At 39.3% G+C, this 14594-nt stretch overlaps 1 protein-coding gene across 1 annotated transcript in view; it reads right to left on the bottom strand.

Moving 5' to 3' along the window:
* The window catches only part of LOC140725366 (uncharacterized), a 40583-nt gene extending 28868 nt beyond the window's left edge, over positions 1–11715 (bottom strand). The window contains exon 1 of the mRNA XM_073040765.1: positions 11598–11715. The gene's annotated coding sequence lies outside the window, so the exon portion shown is untranslated. The remainder of the gene's footprint in view (positions 1–11597) is intronic.
* Between the last annotated feature and the right edge of the window lie 2879 nt (positions 11716–14594).

Raw genomic sequence — 14594 nt, 5'->3', positions numbered from 1 at the left:
CATTTATTATTTACTATCAGTGACACTTTAAAGTAAAACAATTAAGGCAGCTGACCTTTATTCCATGCAAGTGAATAGTCAGGAGTTGCTGTTAATTTAGTGAGCTACACCGGAATAAAATAATCTGCTTAGGTTGCAATTTTTCTCATCTAGGCCTAGAATAATTTATCTTCCTGCAGACCTGATTTGATTGGGTTAATAGTCTTTTATCTAGTATAAATGTACAAGCCATTTATTGATTAACATTCCCAAGTACATGATTGTTTTTCTGAACTTACCTTAAACTGCCACACCATCTTCTTCACTAACAAATTCCAGTTAGCTCTATTTCACTTACAAGTAAGTTGCTTGTTTTTCTCCAAACAACCTCCTATAAGGAATGTGGAAGACAAAAATTCTACCTCCATATCTTGGCAGGTTCTACCTACCATAAACTTACACTTGCTAACAGGGTATGAGGAAAAGCTGCTCCTTGTTCAGCAACCTCTCTCACCTCTGATCTATAAAATCCCAGTTCACAATTTCTCAATATGGACAGCCATTGTCTGCTTCTGTCTCTAGCAGAGTATAAACAGAGAAGAATCCCACATAGAAGAGACTAAGCACACACAGTGCAGCAGGGTAACCTCATGGGATAATCACATCAGATACAGCACAGTTAAAGAAAGAAACAACTTGCATTCTTGAAAGATTTTGAAGAATTTCACAATCAATTAAATACTTTTGAGGTGTAATCACTAATACAATGTAGAGAGCACAGAACTGAATCTAATTTAACAGCAAAAGATGATAATCCACCTTTTTGATGGTAATAGTTAAAGGATAAATATTGTTCAGGCCACCTGGAAAGATATTCTGCTCTTTTTCCAATACCATTAAGATAAACTTGATGATCCAAACAAATGGGCAGATGGGAACACAAACTTTAACTTCTTATCTGAAAGAAAGCTTTTGGCACATTAGCCTTCATAAATCAATGTATTGCATATAGAAGATGGAATATTATGTTGAAGTTGTATAAGAGGTTAGTGAGGCCTAATTTGGAGTCTTGCGTGCAGTTTCGGTCATCAACCTGCAGGAAAGATGTAAACAAGGTTGAAAGAGGGCAGAGAAAATTTGCAATGATGTTGCTGGATTATAAGGAAAGCTTGAATATGTTAGGATTGTATTTCTTAATGTCATGCAGAGTGAGCCAATCATCAGCCTTGCAAATAGACCACTGTGGAGTTAAGAATATTACCCTATTGTACACAGCGATATGGTGTATAATTTTATTATATTAATGAGGATCAATTTCTACCAGAAAGTCAATGCAATTAAATTTTAATGCATGGCATCTACTATTATTTTACAGATTAGTATTATTATTTCCTAACTATTACATGATTTTAAATACACTGAAGAAAATGTTGAAACACAATGGATGGTGTGTGTCACTAACTGCCCAATAATAGTTTTAAGACCTTATTATGTGTCCTAGAAGCATGTATAACATGGGGAAAATATGATTTCCCTAAAGCTTTGCTCACCTCCCTGGACTTCTTGGGGCTGTGCTTGGGCATAAAATGTCTTGATGTTGAGGACAGCCACTTCTACCTTACCTCTGGTTCAAGAGTTTGAGGTCAATTTTTTTTTACTTATCATTCAACTATGGGTATTTATAAATCATAAAACAGGTATGTTAACTATTGGTGAGTTTTTTTAAATTATTTATAAATACTCAAAAGAGCTATAATTGTCTGGAGTAGATTTACACTGTCACTATTATTATAGTAATATTTTACATGGATACTAGTTTCATTGACTCAGTGGCCTCGCCAGTATCTAATAGAGTGGCTACTGAGTGTACGTTTGTAATCTACTTCAAGGTGGATATGCTATGCTCTTCTGCATGTCACTGTTGTAACACATGGTCATGTGAGTTATTGTTGCCTTCTTAACAGCTTGAATTAGTTGAGCCATTCTCCTCTGACTTCTCACATTAGCAAGGCATTTTTGCCCACAGAATTGCCACTCACTGGATTTTTTTTGTTTTTCACACTATTCTCATGTAATTCAAGATTGTTGTGTGTGAAAACCACAGAACTGATTTGAATACTCAAATCATCCTGTCTGGCAGCAACAATCATTCCACATTCAAAGTCACAGAGATCACATTTCTTCTACACTCTGATGTTTGGTTTGAACAACAACTGAACCTCTTGACCATGTCTACATGTTTTTTTGCACTGAGTTGCTAATAACTCATTAGCTAATAGCTAATAACAGATTAGCTATTTGCATTAATGAGCAGGTGTACCTAATAAAGTGGTCACTGAGTATACAATCTGTATGGGTATTGACTGTATACAAAATGAAAATTCAGCATCATGATGATGTCAGTGTTTAGTGCAATTTTACTCACCTCAAAGTCAGAACATTATGCAGATAAAGATGCCCCTCAGAGACTGGAGATATAGATGGACCAAGCTTTTGTTTGATCAATAAAAGCATGCATGTTGATAAGAATCTCTCCAAAAGTGAGAATATACAAAGACAATGCTTAATGATACTGCTATGAACAACAAAAAATATAAACTCCAGATGCTGGGCTTACTCAGCTGGTCAGGAGGTATCTGTGGTAAAAGTTAATGTTTCAGGTCAAAGACTCATCATCCTGTCTGACCTGCCTGTAGTAACGTGTAGTTATTTGAGTTACAGTCGCCTTCTTGTCAGTTTGAACCAGTCCGACAATTCTTCTCTAACCTCTAACAAGGTGTTTTCACTCAAAGAACTGCTGCTCACGGGATGCTTTTTGCTTTTCACACCATTCTCTGTGAACTCTAGACACTGTTGCGGATGAAAATCCCAGGAGTTCAGCAGTTTCTGAGATACTCAAACCACCAAATCTGCCACCAACAATTATTTCACAGTCAAAATCACTTCTCTTCCCCATTCTTAAGTTTGGTCTGAACATTAACTGAACTTCTTGATCATGTCTGCATGTTTTTATGCACTGAGTTCCTGATTAGATATTTGCATTAATGAGCAGGTGTACAAGCATGCCTAATAAAGTGACCAGTGAGTGAGTATTAAAATATCTTGACAGGGAAGGTGGGGTTAAACAGGATAAGTGGTGGTTCAGCAATTTCTGATGCACAGGTTTACAGGACTATACTGAGCAGCTATAATCCTCATTGGTCTTGAAATACTTATTCACTGAGCATCAAGTGCATTCTGCCAAATCAGACATCTTAGTTGATTTTTTTTAATCAAGCCTTCTCTTCTGTATGTCATCTGTATATTTACTATTATATCTCTCAGCTACATGTGACAGGCTACATAGTTTTGCTTTAATCCACTTGTATTAAAATTTACATTAATTGATATTTGTTTTGGTATTTGTGACAACCCCTTTCAAAGGAAACTCCTCCAACAATCCCAACTGCACCTGGAAATGCCTTCAATGCTAACTGTCATGGAAGGCTAGTGAACCAAGTGATTAGGTTAAAATGTTTGGTGATATAAAATTATTTTGAACTAACAGATTGTACCACTTGGTACAATGTTAGAACTGTCCTTTATAACAGAGATGTGTACTTATTGTGAATATTTTAAGTTCAGTGAGTATACAATCAGAGTAATGTTGCACAGACATAAACATACACTTATTTAGGATACTTCAATGGTCAAACACTTTTTTTATATACTAAGATGAATCTTTTAGATCACTTATCCTACAGAACTTTCTGCAGTGAGGAAGAAAATAGTTACAACTGATCAACAAAGGACATGAAAATGAAGCATCAATGAGCTGCTCATTGGCAGAGGTGCTGGACTGGGTGCAGCCCATGTTGCTGCTTGCTACAGGAAGGCATCGATCAAAGGCATCGGAGTTGGTGTGTGAAGGCAGTGTGAAGTGCAACCATGGGTGATTGTCTTGGATGTTTATCTTGTGATCACAAGACCCTGTTGGATTTTGATGATGTAAGAGGCCACAGGCCTGATTCTTTTGTTTGGTGGCGCAACAGACAGCAGGGAAACTGTTGTAAAGGGGACTAGGCCTCAAGCCGTGGACTTGCCTGCTGCTGCAGTGCAGGAGAAGAGACACCGGAGGCGGTGTAGCATGGCGTTCATGCCCAGTTAGGGGCTATCGCCTCCCATTGGTTTAGCCCTCCAGTGTTCGGTCAATGGAATGACAGGCTGGATTGCATGTGTATGTTTGACTGCACACTGCCGCAAACTGCACCATCAAATATTACTCAGGGACTTGGGCTATATATATGATTTTTTTGCATGATTGCGTGTGTGTTCACTATTGTGAATGTGCTGTTCATGTTTTGCACCTTGGCCTCAGAAGAACACTGTTTCGTTCGGCTGTGTTCATGTATGGTTGAATGATAATTAAACTTGAATTTTATTTGAATAGTACAATTAGGGTCAAAATATGTTTTGAGAGTATTAGGATGAAACTGGACTGAAAATATCCCTGACAAAAATCAAAGTAAAAAGAACTAAGTCTTCTAATCAGGGGCCAAAATATAATAGCTCACAAGTTAAATTTCACAAGTGGAGTGCTGCATCTTGCCACCTCTGGGCTTATAAGATACTGAGCTCCCTAAAACATGACCCAGCTTTATATCTATGAAGCTTCAGAGTGGGCAAGATCATGCTCTCCTTCAAAAGCAAGAAAACTCACTTGTATCTTATGTTAAGGTTCTCTTCAGATGTATTGCTGGACCAGACTCAGTGAAACTTGCAGGGTCATGAGGTTTATTCTGCTATGTTGCTTATTCCTTTCAGGAAGTAATTGACTCTTGCTTGGCAAGAGGATGCATATCAAACAGACACCGCATAGCAGCTCAAGTAAGTAGCCATTTCAAATACCATTTGTGGCTCATCCAGTTTATCACTTCAGATATCTTTAGGTAATTTATCCAAATGACTTATTCACTGAAAACTCAAACAATGTGTTAGAAAGAGTCATAGAGAAGTATGGCAAAGAAACAGGCCCTTCAGCCCATCTAGTTCTTGACAAACCATTTAAGCTGCTTACTTCCATCCACCTGCACCAGGACATTGCCCTCCATATACTTACCATCCATAGTTAACTTAAATGTTGAAATCAGGCTTACATGAACCACTTGTGCTAGCAGCTCATTCCACACTCTCATGACCCTCAGAGTGAAGAGGTTTCCTATCAAGTTCCCCTTAAGCTTTTCACCTTTCACCCTTAACCCATGACCTCTGGTTGTAGTCCCACCCATCCTCAATGGAAAAAACCTGCTTGCATTTACCCTATCTACGCCCTTCATAATTTTGTATACCTCTATCAAATCTCCTCTCAGTCTTCTACAAGGAACAGAGTCCTAATCTATTCAATCTTTCCTTATAACTCAGGTCCTCCAGATCCAGCAACATCCTTGTAAATTTTTTCTGTACTCTTTTAACCTTATTTACATCTTTCCTGTAGATAGGTGACCAAAACTGCATACAATATTCAAAATTAGGCCTAACCAATGTCTTGTAGAATGCCTTATACAAGTTGTTGGTTAATATTTCGATGACCATCAGGCTCTTGAACAAAAGGGGATAAGCATACTCATTTTAGAACTCTTTTATCTTGTTATTTCATGCTCATTATTTATTACTATTTATTTAAATCTGCATTTGCACATTTTGTTGTCCATTGGTCCTGTTTACAGTTACTGTTTTTCTATGCCCACAGAAAAAGATTCTCAGAGTTTTATGTGGTGACAGGCATCTACTCTGATAGTAACTTTTACTTCGAACTTTGATGCAATAAATCTGACAAGCTGAGGAAAGATGGTGTACTATGTACTAATATGTGCATATTCCAAGAGCCACTGGGGCCCACTGAAGTGATCCCAAAGAAAGAAGATTCTGTATTTATATTCCATATGTTATCAGGATATTTCAAACAAAGAAAGTGAAATCATGAAAATAACATAGTTTGGACTATAGAAGGAAAACTATGTTTTAATGAAACTTAGCAACTTTTTTCTACACCTTTCGGATATTCACAAGTGCAAATAAAATATTTGTGAAGGGTTGTTATTAACAGCCCAGAAATTATGATTAGAGCCTCTGCCATTTCTTACCTGTCTATCTTGATGTCTTGAAAATGTTCCATCTGGTGATAATCTCACTTTATTTGTACATTTCTATCTTTGTTCTTAATTTATCCCATTTATATAATCATCTTAACCAATATTCCATTGATTCAATTGAGAAAATTTAACAATATACTAATTTCTTTCTCATAATTAAATTTACCTTTAAATGTCCCACTTCATATAACCATATAACAATTACAGCATGGAAACAGGCCATCTCAGCCCTTCTAGTCCATGCCAAATGCTTACTCTCACCTAGTCCCACCTACCTGCACTCAGCCCATAACCCTCCATTCCTTTCCTGTCCATATACCTATCCAATTTTTTTAAAATGACAAAATCAAACCTGCCTCTACCACTTCTACTGAAAGCTCGTTCCACACAGCTACCACTCTCTGAGTAAAGAAGTTCCCCCTCGTGTTACCCCAAAACTTTTGCCCCTTAACTCTCAACTCATGTCCTCTTGTTTGAATCTCCCCTACTCTCAATGGAAAAAGCCTATCCACATCAACTCTATCTATCCCCCTCATAATTTTAAATACCTCTATCAAGTCCCCCCTCAACCTTCTATGCTCCAAAGAATAAAGACCTAACTTGTTCAATCTTTCTTTGTAACTTAGGTGCTGAAACCCAGGTAATATTCTAAAGTCTGTACTCTCTCTAATTTGTTGACATCTTTCCTATAATTCGGTGATCAGAACCGTACACAATACTCCAAATTTGGCCTCACCAATACCTTGTACAATTTTAACATTACATCCCAACTCCTAAACTCAATACTCTGATTTATAAAGGCCAGCATACCAAAAGCTTTCTTCACCACCCTAACCACATGAGATTCCATCTTCAGGGAACTATGCACCATTATTCCTAAATCACTCTATTCTACTGCATTCCTCAATGCCCTACCATTTACCATGTATGTCCTATTTGGATTATTCCTACCAAAATGTAGCACCTCACACTTATCAGCATTAAACTTTATCTGCCATCTTTCAGCCCACTCTTCTAACTGGCCTAAATCTCTCTGCAAGCTTTGAAAACCTACTTCATTATCCACAACGCCACCTATCTTAGTATCATCTGCATACTTACTTATCCAATTTACCATCCCATCATCCAGATCATTAATGTATATGACAAACAACATTGGACCCAGTACAGATCCCTGAGGCACACCACTAATTACCGGCCTCCAACCTGACAGTTATCCACCACTACTCTCTGGCATCTCCCATCCAGCCACTGTTGAATCCATTTTACTACTTCAATATTAATACTTAACAATTCAACCTTTCTAACTAGTCTTCCATGTGGAACCTTGTCAAAGGCCTTACTGAAGTCCATGTAGACAACATCCACTGCTTTACCCTCCTCAACTTCCCTAGTAACCTCTTCAAAAAATTCAATAAGATTTGTCAAGCATGACCTTCCACGCACAAATCCATGTTGACTGCTCCTAATCAAACCCAGTCTATCCAGGTAATTATATATACCATCTCTAAGAATACTTTCCATTAATTTACCCACCACTGACATCAAACTTACAGGCCGATAATTGCTAGGTTTACTCTTAGAACCCTTTTTAAACAATGGAACCACATGAGCAATACTCCAATCCTCCAGCACCATCCCCGTTTCTAATGACATTTGAAATATTTCTGTCCGAGCCCCTGCTATTTCTACACTAACTTCTCTCAAGGTCCTATGGAATATCCTGTCAGGACCCGGAGACTTATCCACTTTTATATTCTTTAAAAGATCTAGTACTTCCACTTCTTTAATCATCATAGTTTCCATAACTACCCTACTTGTTTCCCTTACCTTACACAATTCAATATCCTTCTTCTTAGTGAATACCGATGAAAAGAAATTGTTCAAAATCTCCCCCAACTCCTTTGGGTCCACACATAGCCATCCACTCTGATTCTCTAAGGGACCAATTTTATCCCTCACTATCCTTTTGCTATTAATATAACTGTAGAAACCCTTTGGATTTATTTTCACCTTACTTGCCAAAGCAACCTCATATCTTCTTTTATCTTTACTAATTTCTTTCTTAAGATTCTTTTTACATTCTTTATATTCCTCGAGCAGCTCATTTACTCCATGCTGCCTATATTTATTGTAGATCTCTCTCTTTTTCCCGAACCAAGTTTCCAACATCCCTTGAAAACCATGGCACTCTCAAACTTTTAACCTTTCAACCTAACAGGAACATAAAGATTCTGTACCCTCAAACAGATTATTTCAGGTTATTTCATCAACAGATTATTTCAGGCAGTCTTGTTTTGAAGTCTATAAGTCCAAATTATATGGATCAATTAAACAAGTAAAGTTGACATTTTAATTAGGTCATTGATATTTCAACAACTGCAGAAGATTTTCTTAAACTTAGGAAGATTTTATGTATTGGTATCCAGACAAAAAGCCATCTTCAACATTCTATAATTATGTTTCATGTATTGGGCAGAATTATATTCAACATTGATCATCCTAAACTGGTTAAATATTCAGCTGGAGACCACATCTCAATCAAATATTAAAAAGACATCATGCTCAGTATTCCTAAAAGGGCCTATATTTAGAAACACACACAAAATGCTGGTGGAACACAGCAGGCCAGGCAGCATCTATAGGAAGAAGTACAGTCGATGTTTTGGGCCGAGACCTTTGTCAGGACTAACTGAAAGAAAAGATAGCAAGAGATCTGAAAGTAGGAGGTCGAGGGGGAAATCCAAAATGATAGAGGAAGACTGGAGGGGGTGGGGTGAAGCTGAGAGCTGGAAAGGTGATTGGCAAAAGTGATACAGAGCTGGAGAAGGGAAAGGATCATGGGACGGAAGACCTAGGGAGAAAGAAAGGGGGAGGGGAGCACCTGAGGGAGATGGAGAACAGGCAAGGAGTGATAGTGAGAGGGGTAGACAGAGAAAAAAACTGGAGGAATAATAATTAAATCAATAATAAATAATGGGGTAAGGAGAGGAGAGGCATTAACAGAAGTTAGAGAAATCAATGTTCATGTCATCAGGTTAGAGGCTGCCCTTACACTTCCTCCCTCACCACCATTCAGGGCCCCAGACAGTCCTTCCAGGTGAGGTGTCACTTCACCTGTGAGTTGGCTGGTGTGATATACTGTGTCCGGTGCGGCCTTCTGATAGTTGGTGAGACGCGACGTAGACTGGAAGACTGTTTCGCTGAACCCCTACGCTCTGTCCGCCAGAGAAAGCAGGATCTCCCAGTGGCCACACATTTTAATTTCACGTCCCACTCCCATTCTGATATGTCTATCCATGGCCTCCTCTATTGTCAGATGAATCCATACTCAGGTCGGAGGAACAATACCTAATATTCCATCTGGGTAGCCCTCCCCCTCCTGTCTTCTCCTATCATTTCAGATCTCACCCTCCCCATCACACTTTGAAATCTCTTACTATCTCTTCTTTTAGTTAGTTCTGACGAAGGGTCTCGGCCTGAAACATCCTGTGTGCTTCTTCCTATAGATGCTGCCTGGCCTGCTGCGTTCCACCAGCATTTTGTGTGTGTTGCTTGAATTTCTGGCATCTGCAGATTTCTTCGTGTTTGCTGTATTTAGAAAGTATTTTTGAAACACTCGCCCAGAATATGCAGCAGTAGCCCTACTTGTGACCAGGAGAACATTCTACTTACCTTGCAGTTTTTCCACTGAGAATTTTTTTGAGAAAAGCCACCTCTAGTAGTTGTGTCAAGACATTGCATTGTTACAGGACCTTCCTGTGACAGATACTATCAGAAATGGGAAGGATGGGAGTCTAGTACAAGTCTCAACACAAACAGTTTGAAACCTATATTTTTGCCAAAGCTGTCAGAAGTATTCAAAAGCTCTCCAAATTATATTAAAAAATTGAAAAAAAATAGAAAAAATCTTTTAGATAAATATAACGAATAAAAATAATCTTAGTAGCTGTTCTCTTTCATTGAAATTGATGGAAAAGGTCATAATCATAAGTTTGAGAAACCATGCAAACAACTTTAATGATAGAAAATCAGTGCAGTTTCACACTCCCAAGTTGGACTTCATAAATATCAGATTGTACTTGTGAAAAATACCATGAACAGGTAATGCAACTCTTAGACCTCAGTATTCTCAAGTACGTTCTGAATTAAATTCCCAGTTAAATGCTCACTACCTGGTTTGAGCATAGAACTATGAATTGCTTTGTCACTTAAACAAGAAGGAAGATGTGTTTTGTAAAAATACAAGATGTCAGCCAACTCTTTAAAGAAACTGATTGTATAATGTAAGTTGCATGTAAATAAGAAGCTCAATGGTACTGTCGTTAATTTTAAAGGTCCTGATGGGTTTCTCTACCTCCCCCAATATCAATACCTATTGGTAATGCCAATACCTATTCTGATATGTAGTTTTTCACCGATTGTGGCAGAGTAACTCAGAGACAGCATTCTGGGAGCTTGGATTTAGGTGAGCAGGCTGGCTTCGAGATCAGTGAATAGTGATGGTAGAGTCTGGACAAAGAAGAATGACCAAAGAATGACAGGAAATAACTTAAACTTTCAGAAATTCTAGTCCAGAGCTAAGAAAGTAACATTTGATTTATCCAGGAGTATCTGGGAAGACCAAGCAGACAGAAGAGATAGCATATGCTATGCCATAGCTATCCATTTGATCTGCAGAAACTTGTGGGGGGGGGGGGAATCGAAAGAGAAGTTGTTGAGGGTAAAACAGTAAATACTATTTAAAATCTCAGTGTTAAATAATATCTCCAGCTGATAAAGCATTGAAACAGGCTCTCTGACCCATCTGTCTGACCCAGGCTCATCCCATTTGTCTGCTGGTGGTCTACTTCCCTCAAAAGCCCTCCAAAACGTCGAGATCACCTGCTCACCTAGATCCAATCTCCCAAAATTCTGCTTCTGATTCACTCTGCCATGATAATTCTGCATATCCTGATAAGCTTCCCCGCCTCCCTCAATATGAAATGCCAATTCGTATTCTGATGTGTAGTTTTTCATTGATTCTATTGTATTTCTTTGTCCTATTATGATTACCTGCAAGAAAATGAATCTCAGCGTAGTATATGGTGACGTATACTTATTGTACTTTATTCAGAGATACAGCATGGACAGGCTCTTCCAATTCAGCAACCCACCTATTTAACCCTGGCCTAATCACAGGACAGATTATAATGACCAAATTAACTACTAACCAGTACATCTTTCAAAGGTGGGAGGGAACCGAGCACCTGAAAGAAACTCACACCCTCAAGGGAAGGACATACAAACTCCTTACAGATGGTGTCAGAACTGAACTCCGAACTCTGGGCTGTAATAGCATCGTGCTAACTACGGTAAATGTACTTTGAACTTTGAAACCACACAACATAATGCTGCCACTATGATCCCTGGCAGTATATTCCAGCCTCTAAACATACATGCATAAAAGATTCCCTTCTTGTCACTTTTGCTTTATTTGTTAATTACCTTCAACCTATAGTATGTCCTCTGGATCTTGACCTTCTGAAAATGGGAAGATTCCCACTTTCATTTTCTTTCCTTCAACCTCCTCGATTCAAAAGGGAGCAGCACCAGCTTCTGCATATTATCCCAGATTGTGGTACCCTGAACCGAACACAATACATAAGTTAGATAAGAACTGTGGTAAACTATTTATACCTGTCTGGACATGCCCCTCTGCTGACTGCTCCTGTGGCTCCTCCCACAGACCCCTGTATAAAGGTGGTTGGAGGCACTGCTCCTCCCTCAGTCTCCAAGATGTTGTGGTCTCTTTTGCTGCTAATAAAAGCCTATCGTTCACCTCCCGTCTCCGAGAGTTATTAATGATGCATCAATAGGTATAGCAGTAAACCATTGAGCCTGATTCATTATTAATCAAGATCATGGCAAATCATCCACCTCAGCACCAGTTTCCAGCTCTATCCAAATATCCCTTTTGTATCATACAACCTTATAACCATATAACAATTACAGCACGGAAAGAGGCCATCTCGGCCCTTCTAGTCCGTGCCGAACGCCTACTCTCACCTAATCCCACTGACCGGCACTCAGCCCATAACCCTCCATTCCTTTCCTGTCCATATACCTATCCAATTTTACCTTAAATGACAATACCGAACCTGCATCTACCATTTCTGCTGGAAGCTCATTCCACACAGCTACCACTCTCTGAGTAAAGATAGATAGATAGTGTTGGGGTTAATTCGAGACTGCCATTACAGGTCAGGAGTGGCTCACGTAACACACATAATGTTAGGAGGCCGGAATGCGAGGGAGGGGGGAGCGAAACTGGGGACCCCGCTACACCGATACTATTAGTGTCACGCGATTCAGTAAACAAAAGAAACAGGTAACTCATGAGCATATGGCTGCGGGCCAATAAGATGGACACAAGTGCCCGATATTACCTAATATGTAGCGGGGTTGTGCTGGGGGGAAAAGGGGTATAAATAAGAGCAGATTGTAAGGGGAAAACAGAACGCCTTCTCCAGCGACTCCGTGGATTCGCTGTGCCAGTTACGAATTCTGCAATAAAGCCACGTTTTGCTATATTCCGGTGTTAGTTGTCTCTCTTCCTAAAAGAACACAGGGCAGAATTTCAAGCCCAACAATAGATAGATACTTTATTCATCCCCATGGGGAAATTCAACTTTTTTCCAATGTCCCATACACTTGTTGTAGCAAAACTAATTACATACAATACTTAACTCAGTAAAAAAATATGATATGCATCTAAATCACTATCTCAAAAAGCAGTAATAATAGCTTTTTAAAAAGTTCTTAAGTCCTGGTGGTAGAATTGTAAAGCCTAATGGCATTGGGGAGTATTGACCTCTTCATCCTGTCTGAGGAGCATTGCATCGATAGTAACCTGTTGCTGAAACTGCTTCTCTGTCTCTGGATGGTGCTATGTAGAGGATGTTCAGAGTTATCCATAATTGACCGTAGCCTACTCAGTGCCCTTCGCTCAGCTACCGATGTTAAACTCTCCAGTACTTTGCCCACGACAGAGCCCGCCTTCCTTACCAGCTTATTATTAAATTCATACCAGCTTATTAAAGAAATTCCCTCTCATGTTACCCTTAAACTTTTGTCCCCTAAGTCTCAACTCATGTCCCCTTGTTTGAATCTCCCCTACTCTCAATGGAAAAAGCCTATCCACGTCAACTCTAACTATCCCCCTCATAATTTTAAATACCTCTATCATGTCCCCCTCAACTTTCTACGCTCCAAAGAATAAAGACCTAACTTGTTCAATCTTTCCCTGTAACTTAGGTGCTGAAACCCAGGTAACATTCTAGTAAATCTTCTCTGTACTCTCTCTATTTTGTTGACATATTTCCTATAATTCGGTGACCAGAACTGTACACAATACTCCAAATTCGGCCTTACCAATGCCTTGTACAATTTGAACATTAAATCCCAACTCTTATACTCAATGCTCTGATTTATAAAGGCCAACATACCAAAAGCTTTCTTCACATATCAAAACATGTTTTCTTCTCAGTTGTGCTCTTTCAAACTTAGAAATAAGACATTTAGTTCCCTCGGCCAAACTGTTGATACAGATTATGAATAGCTGGGGCCTAAGTTCCCTGCAGCGCCCCACAAATCACAAATAGACAGACAGAGAATGATCCATTTATTCATACTATTTACTTCCTCTCTGATACCTGGATCTCAATTCCATGTACTCTAACCTTATTTACGTATTTCCTGTGTAGGACTTTGTAGAAGACTTTGAAAACTTCAAAAACATCACAGCCACTGGTCCTCCCTTACTGATTCTATTACTCACATTCTCAAGAAACCATAGCAACACACAAAATGCCAGAGGAAGTCTGGATCAGGCAGCACCTATGGAAAAGAGCAAACAGTCGATGTTTTGGGCAGAGACCCTTCATCAAGACTGGAAAAGAAGGGGGAGGAGTCAGACTAAGAAGGTGGAGTGAGGAAGAGTAAAAGGTATAAGGTGGCAGATAATAGTTGAGAATAGGAGAAGGGAGAGGTGAAGTAAAGAGCTGGTAAGTTGATTGGTGAAAGAGATAAAGGGCTGAGAAGGGGGGATCTGATAGAAGAGGGCAGAAGAACATGGAAGAAAGGGAAGGGAAGGGGGGAGAACCAGAGGGAAGTGATGGGCAGGTAAGAAGATAAGGTGTGAGAGGGAAACAGGAATGGGGAATGGTGAAGGAGATGAGGGGAGGCAATTACCAGAAGTTCAAGAAATCGATGTTTATAGAATTAGGTTGGCGGACGGAACCAAGATGCTCAACAAAACAGTCTCTCAATCTTCATTGGGTCTCACCAATACACAGGAGGCCACACCAGGAGCACCAGATACAGTAGATGATCCCAATAGACTCACAGGTAAAGTGTTGCCTCACCTGGAAGGACTGTGTGGGGTCCTGAATAGTAGTGAGGGAGGAAGTGTCAAGGCAGATTAGAGGCAGACCACATCTGGAG

This window comes from Hemitrygon akajei, chromosome 3, assembly GCF_048418815.1.
Source record: "Hemitrygon akajei chromosome 3, sHemAka1.3, whole genome shotgun sequence".
NCBI lineage: Eukaryota > Metazoa > Chordata > Chondrichthyes > Myliobatiformes > Dasyatidae > Hemitrygon > Hemitrygon akajei.
The sequence above is the reverse complement of the archived record's forward strand: the minus strand, read 5'-3'. Positions and strand labels throughout refer to the sequence as shown.